The sequence below is a fragment of the Ylistrum balloti genome, unplaced genomic scaffold (assembly GCF_031769215.1).
Source record: "Ylistrum balloti isolate Yb309-2 unplaced genomic scaffold, AGI_CSIRO_Ybal_v1 Utg369712, whole genome shotgun sequence".
Lineage (NCBI taxonomy): Eukaryota > Metazoa > Mollusca > Bivalvia > Pectinida > Pectinidae > Ylistrum > Ylistrum balloti.
In genome coordinates, this window is record NW_026781937.1 from 667,077 (window position 1) to 691,561 (window position 24,485).

Sequence of the window (24,485 nt, forward strand, 5' to 3'; positions counted from 1 at the left end):
TTTCCAGTAGAGTATGCCCTCGTATCCACCTACACCCCTAGCAGGTTCGGGTCGCCTCGCCCAAAAAAAATCTGTTAACTTTTATCAAGCTATTTATGACTGAAATATCGCCTATTACTTTACACCATTTTCAGGCCGAAATATGAAGAAAATCCTTTCTAAATCCATGGCATTAATTTATCAGCATTATTGTTACGAAAATACCGCGAGATTTACTTCTCATTGGCCAACAGTGTAGACAGGTCACAGGTGTGAGTCCTTCCCAACGACATGTACAGCATAGTAATGATGATGATGACGATTATGGTTTATCGTCTCCGTGACTCTGCCCGTCAGCATAATAGTATTTGTAGAATTGGGCTCAGGTAAATAACAACCTAAAGGAGAAGATACTTCACGGATCAGTGAACAAACCCAAAAGTTAACGCGAGCGAATTCCGCACTGGACCTTGGCCTTTCCCATAACTTCATCCGTGGTACTCTCGCGATCGTCCGCTGAAAGGTCAAGAGGCGATAATAGTGGACGTAAATCCTGTTAAATAAATAAATGCCCTTTGTCTAGAAAATAAACTGAGTGCAGTAGGGGATTAAATAGACGGTAAATTCAATGCAATAGACAAAAGAAAATGTCAACTATGCCGCGCCTTTCTCATATTTATATATATCGAACTAGGATATGGTGAATTGGAATTACTTATGATAGCATTAAATAAATTATCGATACCCCAAGTTCGAATGTTTCATATCACATTTTGAAGTTAAATACTAAAACTGTGCCCCAGAGTCAACACCAATAATAATTGTCGATAAAAGTTCCTTTTAAACAAAACGTAAAAATAGAAAGTCGCTGTGGTCACATGATCTTAAAATGGCGTCATCGATATCGTTATCGCCACAACTGGAGAGGATTAGGTCTACATTCTTGCTGCTTAGTACAGTGTGTGTCAGGAAAGGTGGTCGTTACTGCTGTTGACAAACGTTTCAGACATGTAGTAGTAAGTATATAACTATTATGATAGCATTATTGATTAAGCATGTACCGTGGAAGATTTGATTTCTTCAGTCACAGCAGTGCATGCAGCAGCAGTAGTAGAAAACTGTAGATGTAGTACGTTTGTTAGATGCCTATGTGGGTCAACGTTATCATCATTTACACGGAGGTTACTCTTGAAATTGTAGACAATACAGAGGACTGTTAACATCATTCTAACTTCGTTTGTCTTAGTATGTACATTACATTGGGATATACAGAAATCGTAGGCAATACAGAGGACTTTAACATCATTCTAACTTCGTTTATCTTAGTATGTACATTACATTGGGATATACAAATTGGTACATGAGGCTATTACTACAAATGTATAACTGAATCAATTGAATCAAAGGCTGTTGTGATAAGATATCAACAGACCAAGCTCAACTAATAAAAAACAAATCACATGTACTCCCTCCTACCTGCCACGGATGCATGCATGTATATAAGTATGTTTCCTGGGGAGGATTCTTGTGTGGTATTGTGTATGATTAGTAGATCTACTTGTTTACTAAAGTGACAAGCCCTCTCCCCAACAAACATGCATATATGCCCCTGAGTTTGCTATCAAAAGACATTCAAACCCTTCAACATGTACTATAAACATGGCATTTAGTCTTGTGTATGTAGCTTGTGGCCCAAGTAATTTCTCCTTGTTTTCTCAAGTCATTGCCTGAAAAGATGACTATTTCACATCCTTCCATTTAGTCAAAAGATGTCTTATGATGATTTTTTTCATTTTTGTTTGTGATGACATCAAATCGGACAAAAGATAATCATGTAGAAAGGTAGAAAATATGAAGTTCTACTGCTTTAATCTAAGGTCCTAAATTTCATTAGAGGGAAATAAAAATTTTCTGATTGGCAGAAGCTTGACAGTTGACAGATAAAGCTGTTATAAATTCTATGTCAAGCACCTGTTGTCATGTCCACAGGTTATTGACAGCTAAGTTCTGAGTACTCAGTGATAATGATTACTGAAAATCTTTTCTCATTTGAACATTTGCGATGTTTTGAAATCTTTCATGTAGTCATACATGAGAGAAAAACCAGACACTACACAGACCGAGAAGTTGAGTAACAGCTTATAATGTATTATGAAAATCACTCTGAGCTGTCCTCTCTAGTCCAGCATTTATCAGGAACTATATTTTACAAGTTGAATGTTAAATTGACCTGCGTATACCACAGTATAATTGGTGAAACAGAATATAAACAGTTCATGAACAATGATGTTGGATTTAATTTAATGTGTGTATGAGACAGCCACCATCATTGATTATGGGTGGTGTTGTAATATGACGGAAGTTGTTAAGTCATAAATGACCTTTGGTTATATGAGCTTAAGAGGAATTCCTTCCCATTCAAACATATACTTGAGGATTTTTACATACATAGAAGCATTGCGCATGCACATCTTTTGTTGTTGGTACAGATAGATCCCGTATTACATTAGATATATAAACATTGACTATCTCATTATACAGTGTTATTTAAAGCAATAGCACGGTTCACTGAATCAGCTTAAAGAGATTAATTACATTTGAAATAATTAAGTGGTCATGACTTAAAAACTGGTCTCACAGTTAAAATTTTTGCTCATTAAGACTCGCAAAAATAAAAATGCTTGTTTCATAAAATTTCATATGGGTTGGAAATCAAGTTCCTGTGAGACCTTGTATGATACATTTTGTAAGTATATATTATTTTTCAAGTGATAGAAACACATGTTTAAGGCAAACCTTACAGACCTCATAAAGTATCCTAATCTGGGGTTTATGTACTGTATTATATTTACCTGAACAATGACATAAACAGATGGGATTTATTAACCCAAAAAGTATTAGATAATTTCAGGTTTCATGAGCAATAATTTTGGTATAATCTATCATGGTCATGGTATGGGGAATACAACATGCAAAAGTCAGGCACAGAGAAAGAATTTTTTTTTGCTGGTTTTTCACCCTGTAAACAGCCAGGGTCATTTTAAGGTGGGGTGTCCATGTACTTGTAGTATCTAGTAGTGTCACCTCACTGAACAACATACAGGAGATCCGTCACCTGCCATTCACAGCAATTAGAGTAAAATGCCTTGTTGAAGGACACAACCCCATCAACGTATACAGTTTATCCCTCAGCTTCTAGAGAAATAACCTACCATCATAGGTATTGAACAATGCTTCCCAGTTTTCAAACCAAAGGTCACCTTATATAAAATACCATGATGCTATGTCACTGAGCTAATTGGGGCCCCTGAAAGGATAGTAAAATTTGTGTATTAAACAAAAAATACAAACAAAGATGAAATGTATGCTTTTGAGTAGATTAGCATAACAAAAAAATGAAGTCATTCTTTCCTGTTTACTAAGTGATATTTACTTTGTAAATGTTGATAAACAATGTGTATTCAGCAACAAGGAGCCCCCTTTGGTGCCCCATTTCCTTGATTGTAGGAAGCTTACAGGCAGCCTATACCCAGATAATTACTACTGTATTTGTACAGATCATTTCTAAATACCCGAAGCATTCTTAAGGTAATGGACACCTGGCACACTGTGGTAAGTAAACTGATCCAAGTTTCCTCATTAATCTTTCTCAATCAATACTGGAAGATTATCAGGTAAAACTCCATCGTTTAAATTTTTCAAGGTGTGTTTTTCTTATGTGGAATTTATCGTATCTACAGATAAATTATTATATATAAGCATGTCAGTAACTTAGAGCTGAACAGATCGGGTATGTGTCTGTGTTTGGTTAGTGGTGAAAACGCGGGATTATTTCAGGTGTATTACTTAGCTTAAGCTTTTAAAGAGGAATAATCGTGGATGTGTTATTTATACCTGAGGATAGTAGATTCATGTACAAAGTAATCTGGTACAGAGGTGTTGTTGAACATCAGTGATACTGAAGTAGATTGTTAAATATTACCTTGCAGAAAATTTAAAACCGAATGAAAGATTCCGGTAAAAAAGGAAGTCATTACAATTTTCCTGTTTCTATTTGTCCTTTAAAAAATCTTGATAGCATGATTTGTTCTTGATGTTAATGCTGTTGATTAGTTCCAGTTTGACTTCTAACTTCTACAAACAAAATTTTATCAACCCATTGTTGCCTTATTTACATAATCAATAAGAAGTGTCATCCCTAGTTCAGTAGTACATATAGTGTTAGTCTGTACAACAGGAAGGGGGGGGGGGGTGAGGGTTTGGGAGGGTGAGGTAGGGGGGGGGGCACAAAAGGACTAAGTCTGTACAACAGGGAGGATGTGGGGGTGAGGTGGGGGTGGGGTGCAAAAGGACTGAGTCTGTACAAAAGGACTAAATATCCAAAACTTAGAAATGTTCTCAGTATGTAATGGAATGATATTGTATGTGTTTTATGTTGATGCCTTATAATGGTAAATGCTAACATATGGGTTCCCAGTTTAGTCCCAGATATTTCTAAAAATAGAACTATAATCAAATGACAGGTCAGTTGACCATGTAAAAATTAATTTGACCTCTTGTTCATGTTTTTTAGTTATTGGAACACTGATAACTGATAAATACCTTAATTTCAGGAAATGTCTAAAATATTCTGATAAAATAATTGTTTGTGAGGTTATTACTTGGTAAAATCTCTAAAATACTAAATTTAATGTTGCATCATCTTGAAACCTAATTACGACATGATAATTACATAATAAGTGTATAAGCTTCACCTGTCTGAATATTTTGTAAGGAACCAAAATGTTTTGAAGCGAAATTGGACATATTTCAAATTTGAAATCAGAATATTAAGTAAGATTTTAAGTGGATAAAATATGAACATTTTAGGCATGGGTGTTAAGAATGCTACATGTTACCAGAGAGTGATAGTGAGCATAACCCCTGGGGTATCAAGGATGGTTCCAGGGGTGTATTAAACGACAGTGAGTGTAACCCCTGGGGTATCAAGGATGGTTCCAGGGGTGTAGAGAGTGATAGTGAGTGTAACCCCTGGGGTATCAAGGATGGTTCGAGGGGTGTAGAGGTGATGGTGATTGTAACCTCTGGGGTATCAAGGATGGTTCGAGGGGTGTAGAGAGTGAAGGTAACCCCTTGAGTATCAAGGATTGTTCCAGGGGTGTAGAGAGTGATGGTGATTGTAACCCCTGGGGTATCGAGGATGGTTCCAGGGGTGTAGAGAGTGATAGTGAGTGTAACCCCTGGGGTATCAAGAATGGTTCCAGGGGTGTATTAAGCGACAGTGAGTGTAACCCCTGGGGTATCAAGGATGGTTCCAGGGGTGTAGAGAGTGATAGTGAGTGTAACCCCTGGGGTATCAAGGATTGTTCCAGGGGTGTAGAGAGTGATGGTGATTGTAACCCCTGGGGTATCGAGGATGGTTCCAGGGGTGTAGAGAGTGATAGTGAGTGTAACCCCTGGGGTATCAAGAATGGTTCCAGGGGTGTAGAGAGTGATGGTGATTGTAACCCCTGGGGTATCAAGGATGGTTCCAGGGAAGTAGAGAGTGATAGTGATCGTAACCCCTGTGGTATCAAGGATGGTTCCAGGGGTGTAGAGAGTGATAGTGATCGTAACCCCTATAGTATCGAGGACGGTTCCAGGGGTGTAGAGAGTGATAGTGATTGTAACCCCTGGGGTATCAAGGATGGTTCCAGGGAAGTAGAGAGTGATAGTGATCGTAACCCCTGTGGTATCAAGGATGGTTCCAGAGGTAGAGAGTGATAGTGATCGTAACCCCTGGGGTATTCCAGGGGTGTAGAGAGTGATAGAGTGTAGTCCCTGGTATGATAAGGGGTGTAGAGAGTAATGGTGATTGTAACCCCTGGGGTATCAAGGATGGTTCCAGGGGAGTAGAGAGTGATAGTGATCGTAACCCCTGGGGTATCAAGGATTGTTCCAGAGGTAGAGAGTGATAGTGATCGTAACCCCTGGGGTATCAAAGATTGTTCCAGGGGTGTAGAGAGTGATAGTGAGTGTAGTCCCTGGGGTATCAAGGATGGTTCCAGGGGTGTAGAGAGTAATGGTGATTGTAACCCCTGGGGTATCAAGGATGGTTCCAGGGGAGTAGAGAGTGATAGTGATCGTAACCCCTGGGGTATCAAGGATTGTTCCAGGGGTGTAGAGAGTGATGGTGATTGTAACCCCTGGGGTATCAAGGATGGTTCCAGGGGAGTAGAGAGTGATAGTGGTTGTAATCCTTATTGATTTGAATCAATTATTGAAAAAATTCAATTTCACAGAAATTATACAAAAACCTTCTCCTGATAAAGACGCACCAAAATTGTAAATGATATGGTTCCCAACCCCAGGGGCCTAAGGGGAGGAGCCAAATAGAGTCAAATTAAAATTGATTGAAACTTCCAAAATCTTTTCCACAAATCCCAGATTTGGTAGAATTGGTAGATTTAGTTGCATAGTCCTTTGTCATAAGGAAGTTTTCTTTTATACTGAATGGTTTAGATCGAGATGGTGTATGTGTGATTACTGCACAACCATTGTAAGATCAAATTACGTTCTGTGTACTGTACACATGTTCCTTTACAAGTGTCGATTATGGTCTGATAACATTGTATAAACCTCACACAGTGTCCTAGATAGTCAAAAAAAGATAATATAAAAATCATGTGCTCAGTGTTGGAAAAATCACAGGTATGATATGATAGGTATTGTACCTGATGACCTCTGAGAACTGTTATCATATACATGATCAATCCTGTTTAATTGCTCTCTTTTGATGCTGCATATATTTCTCAGATATAAAGAGGTGAGTTGCATGTTTTGTTATATATTTGAATCTAAGGGATGATTTCACCTGTCTTAGCTGGTTTCGGCTTTGTTATTGCTCATTCTAAAGGTCATATTCAGCATACCCTGTTTAGAGATAACCAGCAGTTAATGAAAATTTTGAATTAAACAAAATTGTAAGCATTCTTTTCATCATTTCACAGCTGCTGAGACACGACAGATTGATGTATTTTGAGAATTCATTTTGCCTTGATCATTCTTGTATTTTCTGTGGCAACAACCTAAATTTTCCAACAACCACTGATTAATTCTGAAGAAGTTGAGAGTACAGGTCACCTTACTAGCTTCAGCAAGTGGAAATTTCCCTTTAGTCAAGCGGCAGATTGTCTGGCGAGAGACCGAAGGGTCGCTAGTTCGAATCCCACTGGGGACAGGGTGTTTTTCATTACTCCTTCCTATATGAATTCTAACCATGCAATCTTTAAACAAATGTTGCAACATTTGATGTAGTTAGTCTGAATTATTCTGATGTTCGAAATTGAGTTTTTAAAAGTCAATATAGAGTTATATATTGAGTTGTCAACAATTTGTTATTGTTTTTGTTTGTTTTGCAGGTACACCGTACGGATTGATGTTTACTAATCTAGTCATTTCCTGTAACCTTTGACCTCTAGTCAAAACTCCCAACCTTGGTAAAGATTTTTGCCATGGCTACAGAGTTTACAGAACCTAGTCCCGATGACCCTTCAACTTTAACCCTAAGCCAGCCTACGGAAGATTCAACTGGTGAGGCATTGCTATGTAGATATTATTTATATACGAATACTTTCGTCATATGGTAATCTTTCAGTACAATTTTGTCAGAGAAATACAACTGTATTCAGAGCTCTTTTTTACTTCTCTAACAATATTCTTTTGTTAAATGTTCTGACAACCATCAATATGTGATTAAAACTACCCATTCTCTAAAACTACAGATCAGATTTTACTAAACTGAATTAGTTTTAAGTACATTTAGTTCATGAGAATCAAATAATTTTCAAATATAGTGGCTAACATTTTTGAGGGCATTTTTAGTTTAGCTGAACTCTTGGTATCAGCTGTGCGCAGGGCTTTTGCCAGGAATAAATTGGCTTATTAGTAATATATAATAAAAAATTAAATTTTATCCTTTCATTTTTATATTGGTATAGATTTCTAAGATTTCCTGCACATAAAACTTTATCTTTACTTCAGTTTTTTCAATTTGTCTAAAAATATTAAAATTATGTCAATATACATTGTATGATCAAGATAACAAATTTTTGTGTTTTAGACCAAATTGACAGCAAGGGAAATGTAATCGAAGGGAGATTATCTCCTACTAGTCAAGGGCGATTTAACCATCTCGTCCACCTTCTTCACAGTCATCAAGGTATATATACCAGTCAGGGTCGATTTAACCATTCTATTTCCTTATCTGCTTGCTATGTTATCCACTCTGAAATGAGCAAAATATCGGTCTGTCTGTATGTCTGTCCATCAATTGGTTTTTCTTTTAACTTCAAAGCTGTTCAACTTAACTCTACAAAACTTTCTCTATATACATAGTTAGTGCCCTAGTTATGCCTTTTTTTATTGATGACATTTCATTTTTGATATTTTTTCTGTTACCATGGAAACATAGTCAAAAACACAAAATTGTGTTCATTTTCTTTTCTGGGCTACACTTTGAAATCATTCCACTCATCTCCACAAAACTTTCTGTATGTTATTGCCCTTGTTGTGCCTTTGGTTATTTAGGACATTTTATAACTGATTTTTGTTCTGTTATCATCAAATTTTTTGTGGCTTGTATTTCATAAATTTGTTCATGGACAATACCAAGCTGTATTCAAATATCAACAGTCAAACACAGGATCTCCATTGTGATACAAACTCTTACTAATAGATTGATATATAAGACTATCCAAATTGTCCACCTACATGTACATATATATATATATATAATGTTGAAGTTGAGATGCAAGGAAATTTAATTGATAATTGATGTATTAGATCTTCAGATGATAGTAACAGTGCATAATTGAGTTACATCACAAATTGTTATACAGGTATAATGCTACGCTTTATGACTCTTTGTTTATTCAGCGTTGGATAAAGTCGGAGATTTCTCTAATAATCTCATTTATCTTCTGCCTTTTTTCAGCTAAGATTGGAACAGATCAGCAGGGCCGCCCAGTGATAGAATATCAAAATACGAAGTAACAAATTCTTTTGTTCTTAACAATTTTAAAACATTCAAATTTTCTTTAAATAGTTCTTACAAGATATTGATAAAGGCTTGTTTCATAAGTGACAACCTTTTTACAAGATTAACATAGATAAGGTATGTAAGAAAACTGTTTGACAAGAAAATCTTCAATATTACAAACCTAGGGTATTTATCTATACGTCATTTACGACGGCTACTGCTTGATGGTGTTTTTCCCTGATGACACTTTTCAACCTTGATTTTTAAGGATTAAGACCAAATGTTACGTGGTTGGCCACACTGAAAAACTACTGTACAAAATATTTGTTGTTTTCTTGGCTGCAGACAAACCGTAAGAAAGAAAATGAGACAAATAGGACTTTAAAATAAATAATTGCATGTAAATTTTTCTGGTATCCAAGAGGGTTCTGACCTGTATGTTTCATGTTATACAGATTATTAAAGTAGCTGCCCTATGGTCACTTTTATTGTTTTAGACCATTGTATTGGGATCCATCCAACGCCAATGTTATAACCACTGTTAGGTCAGGGGACCATCAGCAGAAAATTGATGCCTGTTTAGAACTTATTGACTACATGAAGAAAAATAAGAATCCATCTGGAGTGAATCTAGACAGTTCAAAGGTAAACGATGGATTGTAGAATGGTAAACAATGGATTGTAGAATGGTAAACAATGGATTGTAGAATGGTAAACAATGGATTGTAGAATGGTAAACAATGGATTGTAGAATGATAAACAATGGGATGTAGAATGATAAACAATGGGATGTAGAATGATAAACAATGGGATGTAGAATGATAAACAATGGGATGTAGAATGATAAACAATGGGATGTAGAATGATAAACAATGGGATTGTAGAATGGTAAACAATGGATTGTAGAATGATAAACAATGGGATTGTAGAATGGTAAACAATGGATTGTAGAATGATAAACAATGGATTGTAGAATGATAAACAATGGGATGTAGAATGGCAAACAATGGATTGTAGAATGATAAACAATGGATTGTAGAATGATAAACAATGGATTGTAGAATGATAAACAATGGATTGTAGAATGATAAACAATGGGATTGTAGAATGGTAAACAATGGATTGTAGAATGATAAACAATGGGATGTAGAATGATAAACAATGGGATGTAGAATGATAAACAATGGAATGTAGAATGATAAACAATGGATTGTAGAATGATAAACAATGGATTGTAGAATGATAAACAATGGGATGTAGAATGATAAACAATGGATTGTAGAATGATAAACAATGGATTGTAGAATGATAAACAATGGATTGTAGAATGATAAACAATGGGATGTAGAATGATAAACAATGGGATGTAGAATGATAAACAATGGGATTGTAGAATGGTAAACAATGGATTGTAGAATGGTAAACAATGGATTGTAGAATGATAAACAATGGGATGTAGAATTATAAACAATGGGATGTAGAATGGTAAACAATGGATTGTAGAATGGTAAACAATGGATTGTAGAATGATAAACAATGGATTGTAGAATGGTAAACAATGGATTGTAGAATGGTAAACAATGGGATGTAGAATTATAAACAATGGGATGTAGAATGATAAACAATGGATTGTAGAATGGTAAACAATGGATTGTAGAATGATAAACAATGGATTGTAGAATGATAAACAATGGATTGTAGAATGATAAACAATGGGATGTAGAATGATAAACAATGGGATTGTAGAATGGTAAACAATGGATTGTAGAATGATAAACAATGGGATTGTAGAATGATAAACAATGGATTGTAGAATGATAAACAATGGATTGTAGAATGATAAACAATGGATTGTAGAATGATAAACAATGGATTGTAGAATGATAAACAATGGGATGTAGAATTATAAACAATGGATTGTAGAATGATAAACAATGGATTGTAGAATGATAAACAATGGGATGTAGAATTATAACCAATGGATTGTAGAATGATAAACAATGGGATGTAGAATGATAAACAATGGATTGTAGAATGATAAACAATGGGATGTAGAATGATAAACAATGGACTGTAGAATGATAAACAATGGATTGTAGAATGATAAACAATGGGATTGTAGAATGGTAAACAATGGACTGTAGAATGATTGTAGAATGATAAACAATGGATTGTAGAATGATAAACAATGGGATTGTAGAATGGTAAACAATGGACTGTAGAATGATAAACAATGGATTGTAGAATGATAAACAATGGATTGTAGAATGATAAACAATGGGATTGTAGAATGATAAACAATGGATTGTAGAATGATAAACAATAGAATGTAGAATGGTAAACAATGGGATGTAGAATGATAAACAATGGATTGTAGAATGGTAAACAATGGATTGTAGAATGTAGAATGATAAACAATGAATGGTAAACAATGGATTGTAGAATGATAAACAATGGACTGTAGAATGATAAACAATGGATTGTAGAATGATAAACAATGGGATTGTAGAATGGTAAACAATGGATTGTAGAATGATAAACAATGGATTGTAGAATGATAAACAATGGATTGTAGAATGATAAACAATGGATTGTAGAATGATAAACAATGGATTGTTTAATGGTAAACAATGGATTGTAGAATGATAAACAATGGATTGTAGAATGATAAACAATGGATTGTAGAATGATAAACAATGGATTGTAGAATGATAAACAATGGATTGTAGAATGATAAACAATGGATTGTAGAATGATAAACAATGGATTGTAGAATGGATAAACAATGGATTGTAGAATGATAAACAATGGATTGTAGAATGATAAACAATGGATTGTAGAATGATAAACAATGGATTGTAGAATGATAAACAATGGATTGTAGAATGATAAACAATGGATTGTAGAATGGTAAACAATGGATTGTAGAATGATAAACAATGGATTGTAGAATGATAAACAATGGATTGTAGAATGATAAACAATGGGATGTAGAATGATAAACAATGGGATGTAGAATGATAAACAATGGATTGTAGAATGATAAACAATGGATTGTAGAATGATAAACAATGGATTGTAGAATGGTAAACAATGAATTCATCAGTAGTAAAAACCAATGTTAGTTTCCAATTTTGTTAAATAGATTTGGTATATGTGCACTTTCAATGTTGATGACATGTGAAGAACATTGTATATTTGAGAAAACTCAGGAAATTTTAGGTACAGGCAACACAGCAGGTGATATATTTGTGCTTCAAGACAAAAAGACGGAAACTGAGCATGCTCAAAAGATGGTAGGTTGTGGCTTGTCACCATTATTGTCTTGTGTTGGACTGTATACACTTTCTGTGTGGGTGTGCTACAAATCAGATATTTAAGCAATAAATTTAACATAATACATAATGCAAGAAGTTCCTAGGGGTAAAAACTCAACTTTCTGGGCTATGAAACCAAGTTTGTGGGGAAAAAACCACAAAACCCAAAATACTGTCTTATTAGTCTCATACTTATATCCTTTAATAAAATAAAGATTAAAAGGGAAAACAGACTAGACTTCAAGAACATTTATCTTATAGGATCTTTAATCGTTCACAAATTCTTTGAAAATACCTATGGAGTAATTTAGAAAAATATTTCAATCAAACACAAATTTTGCTTGAGCATAATTACGGATTTAAGAATGAGAAATAATTTAGATGAATCACATTAAATAGGTTATAAGAAAACATTGTTTTAGTATTAAATCAAATTGAAAAAGATAAGATTTTCATTCCAGGTAACAGGTATATAAATTTGATAATATTTATTACAATTCTTTATCAAATTATAATGTTTTGATACTTCCCCTGTTTTTTGGATGGATCTCTTATAAATTTCATTGATAGGTTCATTTTTGGCACTAATTATACCAATGGAATTTAGAGACTGATTAGAAAAACAAAATGGCTGACAAGCAGCCATCTTGGTACTGAATGGATAAATCTCAGATTTCATGTGCATGTTCCCTTTGGTCTCTCCTTGTGCTCACTTGATTTTGGAACTGATCAGAAGAAACAAAATTGCTTCCAGGCAGCCATTTTGGATTTGGAAGGTAAATATTATCAATGCTGTTTCAACAAAGGAATGTTCACATGCCTTATCATTAAGAGCAAAAACAGAGGAGAGAAGAGAAAAGAAGGGAATGGATCTAGAATAATGAATCTTGGTGATTACATTGATAATTTTAAGACAATGAGCAGTGAACAAAATTCAGGGCCTGCAACCCCTTAATTACAGAGTTATTGCCCTTTGTTAAAATTTTGTATCTGGAGCAAAAACCTTGCTTGTATTCAAGCTAGGATAATGAAACTTTGTGGATACTTTGATCATACTAAGACAATGTACAATATACCAAATTCAGTACCCTTGACCTATCAATTACAGAGTTATTGCCCTTTTTTTAAAAAATACTTGTCCACAGTATGGCTTTGCTTGTATTAAAATTAAATAATGAATCTTAGTGTATGCATTGATCATACTAAGAGGATGTGTCATGTATTCACATGGCCAGAACACTGGTGTTTGTTGGAGAGACGATGCTGGGCAACAGGAAGAGTCACGGGGATGGAAAATGTATCAACCAATCCAGTATACCAAATACAGGACCTGCAACCCCTTAATTACAGAATTATTGCACTTTGTTTAAATTTTGTGTCCAATTAAGTTATTTTTGGGAACCGTTCATTAGTCTCACTGACACTTTTTATTTTTGTAGATTATGATATCAGTTTTTCGCAAAGAAGAAATCCAAGCATGGGTTGATCTTAATGAGACTGGAGTTGCCCCAAAACTCTACCTCTTCAGAATCAAAGGCAACAAGGTCCATATCCATATGGAAAAGTTAGAAAATGGTAAAAAATACATATTATGATTGGAAATAAAATGATTATAACAGATTCTGGGATAAAGATAAAATGCATCTGAAATCAGTCACCTTCTGAGATAGACTTAATTTAATAATGTTTGTCAAAACTTTGTTTTGAATATTTAGTGCAAAGTATAGATGGGAATTCTTCTATCCACAAAAGTCCTTTTATCTACACAGCATCTTTGATAGCATTAGTCTGCTCTTAGGTTGTTCTTGAGCAATATATAACACTATGCTCCTTTCCTTACAGTGGTCACTTTGAGAGATGTCATTGATTCACACATGGATACCATTAGATCAACGAACCCTGCACTTGTCCGACCGTTCTCTCTATGTGTTTTCCATGGAGTGTTATCTGCTGTCCGGAAGATGCATGAGAATAACTGGACTCATAGAGATTTACATGGTTAGTTGATATGGACATGGCACGGTTTGTGTTGTCATGGACACATAGACATTTCCATGGATAGTTGATATGGACATGGCAAGGTTTGTGTTGTCACGGACACATAGGAATTTCCATGGTTAGTTGATATGGACATGGCAAGGTTTGTGTTGTCACAGACACATAGGAATTTCCATGGTTAGTTGATATGGACATGGCAAGGTTTGTGTTGTCACGGACACATAGGAATTTCCATGGTTAGTTGATATGGACATGGCACGGTTTGTGTTGTCACGGACACATAGAAATCTACATGGTTAGTTGATATGGACATGGCACGGTTTCTGTTGTCATGGAAACATAGACATTTCCATGGTTAGTTGATATTGACATGGCACGGTTTGTGTTGTCATGGACACATAGAAATCTACATGGTTAGTTGATATGGACATGGCACGGTTTGAGTTGTCATGGACACATAGGAATTTCCATGGTTAGTTGATATGGACATGGCACGGTTTGAGTTGTCATGGACACATAGGAATTTCCATGGTTAGTTGATATGGACATGGCAAGGTTTGTGTTGTCATGGACATATAGAAATCTCCATGGTTAGTTGATATGGACAATAAACGGTTTGTGTTGTCACGGACACATAGAAATCTACATGGTTAGTTGATATGGACATGGCACGGTTTGAGTTGTCATGGACACATAGGAATTTCCATGGTTAGTTGATATGGACATGGCAAGGTTTGTGTTGTCATGGACACATAGAAATCTCCATGGTTAGTTGATATGGACAATAAACGGTTTGTGTTGTCACGGACACATAGAAATCTACATGGTTAGTTGATATGGACATGGCACAGTTTCTGTTGTCATGGAAACATAGACATTTCCATGGTTAGTTGATATGGACAATAAACGGTTTGTGTTGTCACGGACACATAGAAATCTACATGGTTAGTTGATATGGACAATAAACGGTTTGTGTTGTCACGGACACATAGAAATCTACATGGTTAGTTGATATGGACAATGCACGGTTTGTGTTGTCACGGACACATAGAAATCTACATGGTTAGTTGATATGGACATGGCACGGTTTGAGTTGTCATGGACACATAGGAATTTCCATGGTTAGTTGATATGGACATGGCAAGGTTTGTGTTGTCACGGACACATAGGAATTTCCATGGTTAGTTGATATGGACATGGCAAGGTTTGTGTTGTCACGGACACATAGAAATCTCCATGGTTAGTTGATATGGACAATGCACGGTTTGTGTTGTCACGGACACATAGAAATCTACATGGTTAGTTGATATGGACATGGCATGGTTTCTGTTGTCATGGAAACATAGACATTTCCATGGTTAGTTGATATGGACATGGCACGGTTTCTGTTGTCATGGAAACATAGACATTTCCATGGTTAGTTGATATGGACAATGCACGGTTTCTGTTGTCATGGAAACATAGACATTTCCATGGTTAGTTGATATGGACATGGCACGGTTTGTGTTGTCATGGACACATAGAAATCTCCATGGTTAGTTGATATGGACAATAAACGGTTTGTGTTGTCACGGACACATAGAAATCTACATGGTTAGTTGATATGGACAATAAATGGTTTGTGTTGCCATGGACACATGGAAATTTCCATGGTTAGTTGATAATGACAATGCATGATTTGTGTTGTTACGGACACATAGAAATTTCCATGGTTAGTTGATAATGACAATGCATGATTTGTGTTGTTACGGACACATAGAAATTTCCATGGTTAGTTGATAATGACAATGCATGATTTGTGTTGTTACGGACACATAGAAATTTCCATGGTTAGTTGATAATGACAATGCATGATTTGTGTTGTTACGGACACATAGAAATCTCCATTGTTAGTTGATATGGACATGGCACGGTTTGTGTTGTCATGGACACATAGAAGTTTCCATGGTTAGTTGATATGGACATGGCACGGTTTGTGTTGTCACGGACACATAGAAATTTACATTATCAGCTGTTATAAGATACATCATAATCTGTGTTTCACTGCACTGACACATAGAGATTCATGTGGTTAGTTGGTACAGACAGTGTTGTCAGTGACTTTTTGAGATTTACTCTGTTGGCATGGAAATTGCTGTTTGGACCCATAGATTTGTGTAGTTGAATTTTTTTTTGAAATTTTTAATTAATCATAGTGAGAACAGAGAGAATCAGATATGTATATTTTTTGGAATATTTTACATGCTTATTTCAAAACTACATATTTCAGACTTTATATTGAAGGATAGTTACTGATAATGTGTTTTTAACAGCAACACAGAGAGTGTTCTAGATTGTGTTAATTACATGTTTGTTCTCGGATGCCATGTTTGAAATCTGTTTGTATATTTCAGTTTCTTTGAATTTTTATCATTACTACTGTCTCAAAGTAAGGAGGTGGGCTTATATTACAGAAATCTAATCAGACAGTATTTGTTTAAATGTAAATACTATCCACAGTATACCACTCAGCTAGAGAGAAGTTCTCTTTAGAACAATCAGTTCAGTGTCAGACTAGTAAGCCAGGGGTCCCGGGTTCAAATCTTAACAAAGACATTGAAATAAGTAATGACCTCTATTACACTGCCTCCCACCTGGAGGAAGGGCTATTCCTAGGGAGGAAGTATGTAACCGAGGTAAATACAAACTGGGATATACTGCTGGACTAGAGAGAAGTAAGATCTCTTACGTTTGATTGGTTGAGCATTAGATTAGTATGTTAGGGGTCCTGGGTCATCATCCAAGCAGAGGCTTTGAATAAATAATTATCTCTGTTACATAAATTCTACCATGAAAATAGATATAGGTGGGCTTATTACAAGACATTGGCTCACTGCCAGATTATGTACTTGAATTTAATGTTGTGTCTTTCACTGGTTGATGGCCCTAATGACCTTTTAGGTGTTGACCAGCCGTTAAGATTGTAAAACAGAAAATAAATTATTAATTGTACCTGATTTGTGACCTTGAACTTTATTTTGCATTGTCAGCTGGAAATATTCTTCTCCAGAAAGAAGCCGACTGCTCCATCAAAGTTCGCATTGTGGATTTTGGGTTAGCTTCTAAACTGGATGAGGAGGGAGGTTTACAGGGCTTTCGATCAGACATCAGAGAGTCTGTCCGCAAATTTACAGCTCTTTATGCAGGGCAGGAATTTGGCAGCTCTAGAGATCTGGACGAGACTGGCACATGGAAATCTGACCTCGGTGAGGTATGGACTATTGATAAACATTTTGTTATCATCAAGGTAACACTACTACACACAACTTTAAGTCGAAATAGAAATTAGCTTTATATTTTGAATATATGTGTCATGTGTCTTTCAACAATTTAACACTTTCGACTTCTCAAAAATGCCTGACCCGATTCAATAAAATTTTGCAAAAACCTTCTCTGCCGTAAGATGAAAAAAATTTTTGAATTATATTTTCCCCACCCACCAGGGGCCTGAGGGGCAGGGTCAAAAGAGTTCAAATTGACTTAAATTTCAAATATCTTCTTCTCAACTCGTAGATATGGTAGAATCATATACCCTTCATGAATGGAAGCATCTTAAGGTGCTTTACCAAAATTGTGAATTTCATGGCCCAGGATATCATATTTACACTTGGGGAGAGGGTAAAGTTTACTATAGTTTACACAGGAAAACTAGAGTTTTGAGCATAATTTGCTTAATTTCCATTGGAAATATTTCAAACTTGATTAGAATTATGAGTGAAAGCTGACAGCTTGATGGTATGCCAATTTTAATCTTGACTGACCCCCAGGGGCTGATGGGTGGGGCCAAAAGGGGCCAAATTTCAAAAATCTTCTTCTCAAGACCCAGATAAGATATAATCAAATGCTCTTCTTGATTGGAAGCATCTTATGGTGCTGTATCAAAATGAGTCTCACATTTCTTCCTGGGGAGGAATATGTTTTTCAGACTATACTGTAATTATGCCCCCGCCATTTATGGACGGGGGTGGGGTGGGGTGGGGGGGGCGGGGCGGGGGCGGGGGCATTCATGTCTTACATACATTTTCTAGTTTTCATAGAAAGATTTCATTTTTTAGCATAACATTGGTTATTTCCCAATGGATATATCTTTGCCTCTTGTTCTGAATGTTCTACAATTTTGTGCTGATCATCAGTCACAACATTTTTCCTTTTGGAACGGGCATGTGGCTTATATGCCAATGCAGCTTCATTATATATGACAAGAACAAAAAATCTAGAGGATGAAAAAAAAAATTGTAGCAAGCTTGATTTGCATTTTTTGTGAGTTTCTCATTAACTACTCATGCTTTTGCAAACAATTAAATATTTCACTGATAATTGTTATAAATTGCCATCTATTGTCAGTTATATCATCTAACTTAGATCAATATAGTACCATATTGTAAGAAAAGAGTGCAGCTTATATTTTGGTGTGGTTAATATGTGGACAAAATTTTAAAAATCCATGAAATTGGCTCTGCAGCCTATATTCTGGTGCAGCTTGTAAACTGGTATATATGGTATGTAAAGAAAGTGCAGAGTCAAGTGACAAACCTGCAAATAGTAATGCTATATTCTGATGAAGATTTGAAATAACAAATGTTCACTACACTACACAATGCTATAAGACACTTTCACTTTAGGATGAAAAGGCCACTTGCCATAAAATATGGACATAAGTCGCTGGTAGTATTGTAAACTTCAAAATTTACAAACACTTAGCTTGATCCATATTCATGTAAAGAGGGACCGTAAGGTTAAAAGGTCATGTCTTTTTGCTACTACTAAGTAATTTAGGGAATGTAATCACCCTGACACATATTCAAGTTCACAGTTCAATTTTGAAATACCGGTATGATTAAAAAACATCTTTGAAAATCTAAATGACCAAGGGAACTTTATATTTCTCTTTTAAGTGGAGAAGTTTTGGAAAAGAATGACTTTTGTCCAGCCTGCATCATCTGCTGTCTGGCAAAAGATATTTTCAAATTTTTCTGATGAAGTGTCTGTCAGATTAAGATCAAAATCAAATGTTTATTTTCGTTTGTAATGGGAACTAAAATGTTTAGTCAATAAGAGCTAGGATGAACTTCTAATAGTTGACTGAGAGCACTTCTACACATAAAATCAATTAATTTCCCATTAATATATTGTAAATTAACCATAAACCATTAATTTGTGTCATTAACTTTTGTAAAAGATATTTTAATAATCTGCGTAAAAAACCATGAAAATCCAATAAATGTTTTAAAATCACTTGAATTCAAATCATTATTTAAAATTATGTCAACTAAAATATTGATTTAATGGGAATGAATTAATGGGTTGTATCAGTGGCATTTTCATGGTCAGTACGTGTGGTAGTGCAGTAGTGGGCACTGATATTTAGCCAAGAGCTACTATTAAATGCTATATCTTTGAGGGGATTATTTTCATGTATTTTTCAGTCAATATTTCATGGACACTTGTATAGCTCGATATATCTACTTTATGCTAATGGTGAATTTGTGGATTAAAACTAGCTCCAAAATCAATTAAAATAAAAAAAACATCAAAATAAATGATTTTACAGTGCCTGGGATGAGGCATGCAGCTCTCATATGAATGACCTTGGCATATTTTAAAGGTCACAGAAGTTAGATATGTTAAAAGTATAAAAATCATCTTCACATGTCGTAGAAGACCCTTAGTCCTGATATTTCACTACTACTGGTACGGAGGATGGTGTGTCCTAATGTTTGCAGTGTTACTTGAAATAAATTGTGCTGATTTTTACATCAACAGGCTGCAGATATCTTTCAGCTTAGCCGTTCTGAGAGGGTAGAGTTGTTCAGTTTGGTTGACAGTACCCTACGCATTGTAGCTGAATCAGAAACACAAAATATTGTGAAAGATGTTGAAAAGAAAATGGAAAAAATAGGTAGGTATTTCAGTGTATATTGTCAAGTTCTATGTTGATCCAGTGAAACATTTATGCTCTTACTTCAAAAGAATTGTACAACTCATGTCTGATATGCTTAAACATGAAGACAATAGACTGGGTATGTATATCAAATAGACAAGGGCCAAGTGTTTTTACTTATATACTTCAGCATTCGGTATCAGTCAGTCTGTCTATCAACTTTTTCTAAAAATCGTTTTTAGTCATGAACAACTGGGCAGATTTTAACTAAATTTTTGGCAGGAGCATCCTCAGAGAAAGTGTAACAAATATTAGATTTATGGTGAGTCTTTGCCTACTTTGATGGGAAGAGCAGGGCCCACTAAGGAAAGTAGAGCAGGCTCTTTAAAAATCCTACTCTTCCTGTATAAATGAATGTAGGATTGGATTTTAACAAAATTTGGTCTGAAGCATTCTTGGGTAAAGGGAAATCAATTTTGTATAAACTGTAGGTCTTGGCCCCCTAGGGTGGGAGAGCCCATTACAGGAAATAGCATTACAGGAAATAGAGCAAATCCCTTGAAATCCTACTCCTGCTTTAGGAATGATTGTTTTTTTGTTAAAATTTGGTCTGAAGCATGGTTGGATAAAGGGGATCAATTTTTATAAACAATGGGTCTCAGCCCCCTGGGATGGGAGGGGTAGAGCCCAATATTGGAAAAAGAGTAAATTCTTTCAAATCCTACAGCTCAAGTAGGAATGATTTGGTCTGATGTATGAATCGTTTAGCTGACCCCTAAGGACAGAGGGCTGGGGTCAAATAGGAAAATAGGTATGTTTTGTTTTGTGTACTTGGATATTTGGAATTCATTCCCTGTAGATTAATGAAGCAATTTCAGCCAAACAAAATTAGGTGAGCAATTAAGGCCCAATGTGCCTCTTGTTCATTTTGAAGATTTTCTTGCAAATTATGTCACTTTGTATCATCCTTTTATAATTTTCAACTTGTCATTTAAATAATAGGGGGGCTAATGCCGGGCTCATGCCGACAACCCAGCATTGGCCTCCTCCCACCTCGGTATTCTAACTTCAGATCTTGACAAAGTGATCCAGCTGTTGTGGGAGTGGGAAGATTTTATGAATAATTGACTCAGTATTCTAACTTCAGATCTTGACAAAGTGATACAGCTGTTGTGGGAGTGGGTTGATTTCTAGGAATTATTGACTCAGTATTCTAACTTCAGATCTTGACATGGTGATACAGCTGTTGTGGGAGTGGGTTGATTTCTAGGAATTATTGACTCAGTATTCTAACTTCAGATCTTGACAAAGTGATACAGCTGTTGTGGGAGTGGGTTGATTTCTAGGAATTATTGACATAATATTCTAACTTCAGATCTTGACATGGTGATACAGCTGTTGTGGGAGTGGGTTGATTTCTAGGAATTATTGACTCGGTATTCTAACTTCAGATCTTGACAAAGTGATCCAGCTGTTGTGGGAGTGGGAAGATTTTATGAATAATTGACTCAGTATTCTAACTTCAGATCTTGACAAGGTGATACAGCTGTTGTGGGAGTGGGTTGATTTCTAGGAATTATTGACTCAATATTCTAACTACAGATCTTGACAAGGTGATGCAGCTGTTGTGGGAGTGGGTTGATTTCTAGGAATTATTGACACAATATTCTAACTTCAGATCTTGACAAAGTGATACAGCTGTTGTGGGAGTGGGTTGATTTCTAGGAATTATTGACTCAGTATTCTAACTTCAGATCTTGACAAAGTGATACAGCTGTTGTGGGAGTGGGAAGATTTTATGAATAATTGACTCAGTATTCTAACTTCAGATCTTGACAAGGTGTTCAGCTGTTGTGGGAGTGGGTTGATTTCTAGGAATTATTGACTCGATATTCTAACTTCAGATCTTGACAAAGTGATACAGCTGTTGTGGGAGTGGGTTGATTTCTAGGAATTATTGACTCAGTATTCTAACTTCAGATCTTGACAAAGTGATACAGCTGTTGTGGGAGTGGGTTGATTTCTTGGAATTATTGACTCAGTATTCTAACTTCAGATCTTGACAAGGTGTTCAGCTGTTGTGGGAGTGGGAAGATTTTATGAATAATTGACTCAGTATTCTAACTTCAGATCTTGACATGGTGATACAGCTGTTGTGGGAGTGGGTTGATTATGAATAATTGACTCAATATTCTAACTTCAGATCTTGACAAAGTGATACAGCTGTTGTGGGAGTGGGTAGATTTTATGAATTATTGACCCAATATTCTTACTTCAGATCTTGACAAGGTGATGCAGGAGGTGATACCCATCCTATTTCCTCCTTTTGATGTCTACCAGTCAGTACATAGCCAAGGACATAGTACAATGGATTTCACTGGAAAACAGGTAATTGTATCACAGGACTTAAAAAGTATCCTATATCGCCTGTCAGATGCACCTGATGAAAAATTGGGATTTTATGATTTTCTTATACAGAAAAGTAAATGAAGTTGTACCATGATTTTTTTTATCCTTCTAGAACTCCTGTAAATTTTTACTCACATACTGCAACATGATCTATTTTTGTGGTGCTGATTTTTCATGGTTTTTCTAAACAATACTCTTTCCTGGATACTTGATTTTTAAGGAGAAATTTAATACAATAAAACTACCTAAGTTAAGTTCCTGGGCTTATGAATTCATGGATAAACGGTATCCACGAAATCATAGAAAATGAATTTCCTGTGAAAATTAACGATTTTACAGAAAACATATTGATCTTGTGCATCTACTCAACAGACTGATGTAGCAGATGGCAGTTCCCTTACAACAGAAGCGATAGATATGGATGTCAAACTAAGGAGTCTACGCCTTGAGATGGGTATTGGGAGAGACTTTGCCTGGTGATATTGATGCTGGAAATGAAGCATTGCTGGCTTCAGGAAACCTGAAAATGATTTGAAACCAGAAAATAATAAAGTGATATATTGTTGTCAAATTCAGTTTTTTTTAGTATTTTTGGGAACATTTCATTCGTATCGATGTCATCTTTTCAAATAGTGGATGAATTGTAAAATATTTGAGTCCCATTTTTAAGAGAAAAAAAATCCAAATCTGTATTTTAGAAATAAATTAGTTTTGTGAAAAACATGTAAAATTCAATTATGAAGTATTATGTTAGGGCAGTGCAAAATGCTTTATGGAGTTTTATGGATGGTAAGGTAATCCATTCACTGCCAGCTGTTTCATGGCTTATGTCAGGGTAATTCGCAATAGTAATACATTGCTTTATCAAAAACTTTTTTTTTTCATTTACCAAAAACATCCAGACAAAACATATGAGATTCTGCTGGTAGTATTACACAACAGGCAGTGTTGATGATGGTAAGAAGGACATGACGTATAAGATTTTTCTTCACGTTTTCTCCCTTGGTTTTCCACAGGCAAATACAGGTTGGTTACTGTAAAGATTGTAATTTTTGAGGCATTCCAGTTTTTGTTATACTTGAAACAATAAGATTAACTGTTTCATGTTATTTGCCAAAATTATGCCCATTTTTCTGGAAACATTGGGTAAAACAACGAAATTTTGAATACATGTAGTTGAAAAACACAGTGATTAATTATTTTATAGGAAATCCAGATTTTTTCTGTAAAATTCAATGATGAAGTAGTTTGTTAAGAACAAGACAAATCTGCTTTATTCCATTCACTGCCAGCTGTTCCATGGCTTAACTAACTGAAGGGTAATTCATAACAGTAATATTTATTTAGTCAGTAGTACTGTAGCGACTTTTCATACATGTTTCAGTATTCAATGCTTGTTATGCTAAATTGCTTTCATATATGTATACTTACATAACGCGAAAATGATGTTAAAATCTAACATTGTTTTTTTTAAATTTGACAAACTTTTAGGTTGATATAACATTAATGATGTTAAAACTTTAAAATATTTCTAATTAGAAAAAAAAATTAATGTTAACATAATCATAACATTGTCATTTCAACTTGAAATGATATTAAAACAATATTACTTTTTAAACATTGAAATAAATAAAATATTGGCTGTGTACCAATACTTTTCCAATTGAAGCACTGTTTGTAAGATATCAAAATGTATTGTATATGTTTTATTTTTAACTTGAAATTGACATGAATGTAACATATATACCAATAGTCATGTTAAAAATTAAATGATGTTGGACTCCAATGAATTCTAGTTATTCTAAAACAGAAGAAACACTACCACAATGTTCTACATAAGGAG

The 24,485-nt window shown here is 35.2% G+C and overlaps 1 pseudogene; it reads left to right on the forward strand.

Annotated features, from left to right (window-relative positions):
* Positions 1-932: 932 nt before the first annotated feature.
* LOC132565317 (uncharacterized) lies at positions 933-24,108 on the forward strand (annotated as a pseudogene).
* Positions 24,109-24,485: the final 377 nt, after the last annotated feature.